This window comes from Hyperolius riggenbachi, chromosome 9, assembly GCF_040937935.1.
Source record: "Hyperolius riggenbachi isolate aHypRig1 chromosome 9, aHypRig1.pri, whole genome shotgun sequence".
In the NCBI taxonomy this organism is placed as follows: domain Eukaryota; kingdom Metazoa; phylum Chordata; class Amphibia; order Anura; family Hyperoliidae; genus Hyperolius; species Hyperolius riggenbachi.
Window position 1 is genome coordinate 72,199,171 of NC_090654.1, and position 6,066 is coordinate 72,205,236.

Genomic DNA, 6,066 nt, shown 5'->3' on the forward strand with positions numbered 1-6,066 from the left:
CGTATACATGCATCCCCAGCGTCCCAATCAATCAATAATGTCAAATAAATGGGCAAGGGTAACGGAAGGAATTTACCCAGGGAGCTTATAGAGTTGTACAATTGTCTCTAACAATTAGGTTAAAAATAACAACGTTATTCAATCCCGTTAAAAAAACACACAAACAAAAAATGTAGACTTCATGACCAATCTAAATGTGTTAAAGGACCAATGGAGAGTATTTTTTAGTATAGCTAATGCTAGTCCCAGAGGATATTGGTGTGGGAGATTTCTGATGATATTGGCGTGCAATCTTTAATAAAGGTACAGGTAAGTATGGTTAATTAAAAACATTTCACAGACTTTTTTTGTGCTTACATTTTTATTTCTATTTTAACTCTTTGTGGAACTTAGTAAAGGGTAGATTTGTACTCCTATACCCATTTCACCCACCCAGGGACTGCACTCCCAGCTCCTCCTGGTCACCAAAAGTGGGGATGAGCCCCTTGTCCATGGTATGGCTTTGGAGGAAGGGGAGGCTTTGCCAATTTTTTGAAAAATGTTTCTCCCTTGTTCCCACTACTCCCCTTAACATACCTGGTACATTTGGTGATTATAGCGTATATAGGGTCTTTACTATTGACTGCTGAAGTTGGCGCCATTGACTTCAATGTAATTCACTCTAAAATCTGCCAGCGAATTCATGAAAATGTTTCCACAAAAAACTTTGGTTAACATGAACGGCCCAATTTGTCGCAAGATCAAACTTAAACAATTTGCTTGCTTATCCTTAGTTAGAAATACTGCAAACACTGCAGAGCCCATGCGTGAAATGTAACCACTATATAAAGGAGTGTACTCAAACTCCACTATTATTTATTATTATTAATATTACTATCTCTTCCTCTTTTTACGCACACTTAGATTTTTAGTCTTTTGCAATTTATTCCTTTAGATTATTTTCCACCTCTATGTTATGTCTCTATTTTACTCTGTTGCTGGCACATCACTTTTATTTCCAAATAATATTGGCCTTTCTTGCTCTTTTTCTTATAAGTGTCATCTGTTAAACCTTTATTTTATCTTGCTTCACAAATTCACAACAGTCTTCAGTCTCTGTCACACTGTAACTGATTCTGCTCAGCTCCTCCTCCCATGTCCCCTCCTTTCCACTACTGCACCTGTCTCACTCTAAAACTGCTTCTGCTCAAGCCCTGTAGCCATGCTCCCTGCTGCCCCCTGGTGTCCATTCATTATAGAGCCATTTTCATCCCCTTAACCACTTAACGACCGCCTAACGCCAATAGGCGTCGGCAGGTCGAAGTGGTGTTACCATTCCCATGTCAGTTCACGGAGGGTGTCTCCGTGAACAGCCTGCGAGCCTCCGATCGCGGCTCGCAGGCGAAATGTAAACACGCGGGGAAGAAATCCCCGCTGTTTACATCAGCAGATCGGCGATCCTTGGCCTCTGATTGGCCGGGAATCGCCGGCATCTGATAGGCTGAAGCCTATCCTAGGCGGCGCAGGACGGATCGCCGTCCTGTGCTGCCCACAACAAGAGGGAGAGGGAGAGAAGGAGAGGGAGGGAGGAAATCGCTGCGGAGGGGGGCTTTGAGGAGCCCCCCCCCCCGCTAAGCTTAAATAGCCGGCGACGATCAGACCCCCCAGCAGGACATCCCCCTAGTGGGGAAAAAAGGGGGAAGTCTGGTCGCCCTGGCTGAAATCTGATCTGTGCTGTGGGCTGGAGAGCCCACGCAGCACAGATCATAGGAAAATAGGCTGGTCCTTAAGTGAACCCAAGGTGGTATTTGGTACATCTTAATAGGATCCAGAGGCATGTCATGTGCACAATGACATGCCTATGTGTCAAGAAAAAAAACAGAGAGAAATGCACCTTGTATCTATTTAGAAAGTTTAGCCTGTCTAATTCCCCCTCATCTGTGTCTAATCACAAGATGTAATTTGATCTCTCCCCTGTTACCTGAATGCCACGGCAGATAAGCTCCTTTGAAAGCACAGGATGTTAACAATATGTCTGCTTCCGTGAAAGCAGGAAGTAGAAACATTGGAGATTTATTTTAGGATATGTGTCAGTTCTAACAAAAAATTTCTTTTCTTTAAAGGTTATTATGCTGTTCCTTTACTTTTAGAGTAGAGAGGAAGTTCTGAGTTCAGGTCCGCTTTAACTTTGCCCCTTCCTCCCCTGCATTATGGTAAGACCTTAAAATGATTTCCCATAATGCAATAGGACAATTCGGTATTATCATGTGGCTATTGTCCACCAGCCAGGGCCGGATTACCGACCAGGCAACAAAAGCAGTCGCCCCCATTCAGAGTCAAAGGGGCCCCATCAGCACATAAACCAGCCCTCTCCATCCTGTCAGCGGTGGCTGGATGGTATAATGGTTAAAGGGACTCTGAGCAGTGTAGAAACTATGGAAAGATGCATATCATTTTAAAGCTCTCTTTCTCCTCTTTCCAATGATATATAAACCGCCGCCCTATGCCTTTTAGTTTTTGCTATTTTCACGATCGAAATCGCGGCCACGGGAATTTCGATCACGAAAATAGCGAAAACTAAAAGGCGTAGGGTGGCAGTTTATCATTGGAAAGAGGAGAAAGAGAGCTTCAAAATTATATGCATCTTTCCATAGTTACATTGTATTACACAGGACGACTTTTCTCCAAAGTCGGCAGCTCGATTCAGCACAATGCAATGAAATATAAGGAACCCAGGGGGATATAATTACAAACATCATGCTGGTAGGTGTGAGGATGTAATTAATTCGTTGTGGGTATGCTTAAAGGCATACCCACAGACACTGCTCGGAGTCCCTTTAAGGGCTCTGCTTTTGACACAGGAGACCAGGGTTCGAATCTCTCGGCTCTGCCTGTTCAGTAAGCCAGCACCTATTCAGTAGGAGACCTTAGGCAAGTCTCTCTAACACTGCTACTGCCTATAGGGCGTGTCCTAGTGGCTGCAGCTCTGGCGCTTTGACCCCGCCAGGAGAAAAGCGCAATATAAATATTATTTGTCTTGTCTTGTCAAATGATGCCGTGCGGCTGCCTTCTCTGCTGGACTATCGTATTCACTGGGGTGGAGGCTGCATGGTGGCTGTCTAGTTTGGGAGGAAATCAGTTGTTCGGTGGTTGGGGTGGTTATGTAATTCTGTCTGGGGAACGGCTTCCAGTTTGGCGGTGTCCAGAGCTTTCTGCTATTGCCAGGCTGGAGATGCAGGGGGAAAGTGCTGCTACTGTGATATCTGGCGCCCTCTTCACATGGGGTGCCCCAGCCCCTGAGTGCAAATGTCCCAGCCATTCATCTCTCACTCTGCATTTTGCCACTGCAATTCCCTGCATTGCGCACCCACAGAGGAAAGCGGGCTGTTGCTCATAGCAACCAGTAGCTCGGCTGCCCCGGTGTGTATGGCATGTTGCTGTGCAGCTGCATCTTCTGATCCTATTACAACATGATGGGGGGACCCAAATCAGTTACTTTGCTTAGGGCCCCATTTAGCCTTAATCCGGCTCTGCCACCAGGCCAGCATAAGGTTTTGGAGAAGCTGAGCACAGACACAAAGTATTCAGGGGTGTAAGGTCCTGTCTGGCCTGCAGAGCAGTCGCTCTTATAATGTAAATGGTTGCGTTTAGCCTTTTCGGCATCTTCTCATTATAAAACAATATTCGGAATTCATCAAGTCATTGAGTTTCTCCTGAGCGTAAGGGAGCCAGTGACACCAGCACATTCTATTCAGCATCTTTTGGGTTGTAATTAAATGTGAATTTAAAGAAATAAAAAAAAAAAAACGGAATGAGAAAATGAGGGATGACCGTGGGCTGCGGGCAACGCTCCTTATCCCATAAATGGAGGCAGAGAGGGAGAAAAACCGCTATTTCATTTTAATAAATCATGGAAATGCCAACACTCTCCCTGCTGCTTAATATCCCTCCTGCGATGGCTAATAAATTAATCCAACACAAGCGGGCGGTGGCGTAATGAGTAGATGGAATATTGCTTTGGGCGAAATGTGGGCACGCCGTCCTTAACCCCCTGTCTGCTGGGAAGCTTTGCTGACTATGGGCAAGTAAAAGGAGCACAGTAACATATCTCATGATTGGAGCTGTGTATTGAACTGGTGTGCAGTCCTTGGGTAAGCCCCAGGTCACATGAGGTTGCTACACTAATTGCAGCTACTATACAGATGTGTACGTAATAAAAGGGTGCCTGAAAATTTGGGCACCCAGGAAAGCCGATAGTAGAATATCAGTAAATTTACCGATGTTCTATCAAAGTATGAAGAAGGATTGTAAAATATTGGTATTAAACTATAGCTAAACATTACCTTACTCTCACACAGAACCTTGCTCCTGATGCTTAACCCTAACCGCCTGCCCCCCCCCCCCCCCCCACACACACACACCCTACCTAAGGGTACAGGGAAAAATGGCGCCGGTTAAATAATGCTGCCGCTAAAGTGTTTTAAAACGATAAATATCATTTTGACATAAAACTATATCGTTTTTATGTCAAAACGATATTTATCGTTTGATGTCAATTTTATGTCAATAAAATAATATGTACTTAGAGAGCTTAGGCTGTCTAATTTCCTCTCATTTGTGTCTAATCTCAAATTGTAATTTGATCCTCCTGTGACACATGACTGCCATGGCAGATAAGCAGATAAGCCCATTTGAAAGCACAGGTTGTAAACAATATGTCTGTTTCCATGTATCAGGAAGTAGAAACTGTTCAGATTTATTTAAGGGTTTGTATCAGCTGTAACAAAGAAATGTGTTTTTTTTTGTTTAAAGGTTATTATGCTGTTGTGTATCGTTTAGAGCAGTGAGGAGTTCAGTTCCACTTTAAAAAACAAATCTTTTGCTGTCTTGACAGTGGTGGCAGGGCTTCCCTTTTATTTTGTACATGCTTATAGTCTTGGATGGGTAAAGTCAATATGGTAGGACTCAGAGACGTGATGCTGGTGTGCACACAGAATAGTTTTGTGTAGATGAGGCTGATGAGAGCTTTCTCTGCCAGATACAGTGGTTGGGGAAACAGCATATTGCAAATGTCAATTCCACTTGGATCCCTGTTTTGTCTCACTTATCCCCATAAAAGTGCAGCAGACAGGTTGTCACAGGGGTGACTGGGGCAGACATGTATGTCAGGTCAGCAGTCAGGTCTCTGGGTCTTACACTGGGTCATGTGACAGAAGGTTATAGGCAGAAAATTGACTCATGTAAGTCAACAAATACTGCACAAGAAACCAGGGAAAAGTAAATTGTACTTCTGATGGGAAAACAATGAGTGGTAATTGTTTTCTCATCAATAGTGAAGTTTAACTCTAAAGACTAAAGGTGGCCGTACAGTACTTGACTTGGCGGATGATCAACCACTCGATTCGATAATTATTGTCTATTTGGATGAAAATCGGTGCTGCCAAGAGCATGCCCAGTCGACGATGCAGCCAAAAGGAAATTGGTCACATGTATTGATCAGACATGCTGCAAGATGTCGGGCCATCATGGCTAATTGGGTGCACGGTGGTAATGGTGAGCGATATTGGGATGTGTGATGAATGCGACTAAACCTCTGAGGCTGTTACCCCTAGTGTATAAATGTGCCGCCTGTCCTATGTCGCCCACCACACAGAGCCCATCTGTCTTGCACTTCCTTCTCTTCCATTTGCGTCTCACACGCCGCTGGTGTATAGCACGTGGCACGTGTGCAATGTCACACGCACCACATGCTAAACACTGGCAGCATGGGACACACAAATGGAGGAGTGAGAAGAGGAAGACAGGCGCCGCGACATGGGCATATTTATACACTATGGAGGCAGCGGATTTGACCGATTCCCAAGAGATTTCATGTTGGAGTTTGTAAGGTGTATATAGCGGTTTCTCTTTCTCTCATCCCAAAAAAATACTACTGCTGATCAGCTAATTGGTTCTCCTTAAAAAATTGCCCTAAGGTATATCTATACATCTATGGTAGGGATTAGATTGTGGCTAAGGACAAAAGTTGGCAAGTTCCCCTTGCAAATTGCGATCTAGCAAAATTTCTCTTACTGGTAAAGTCATCAA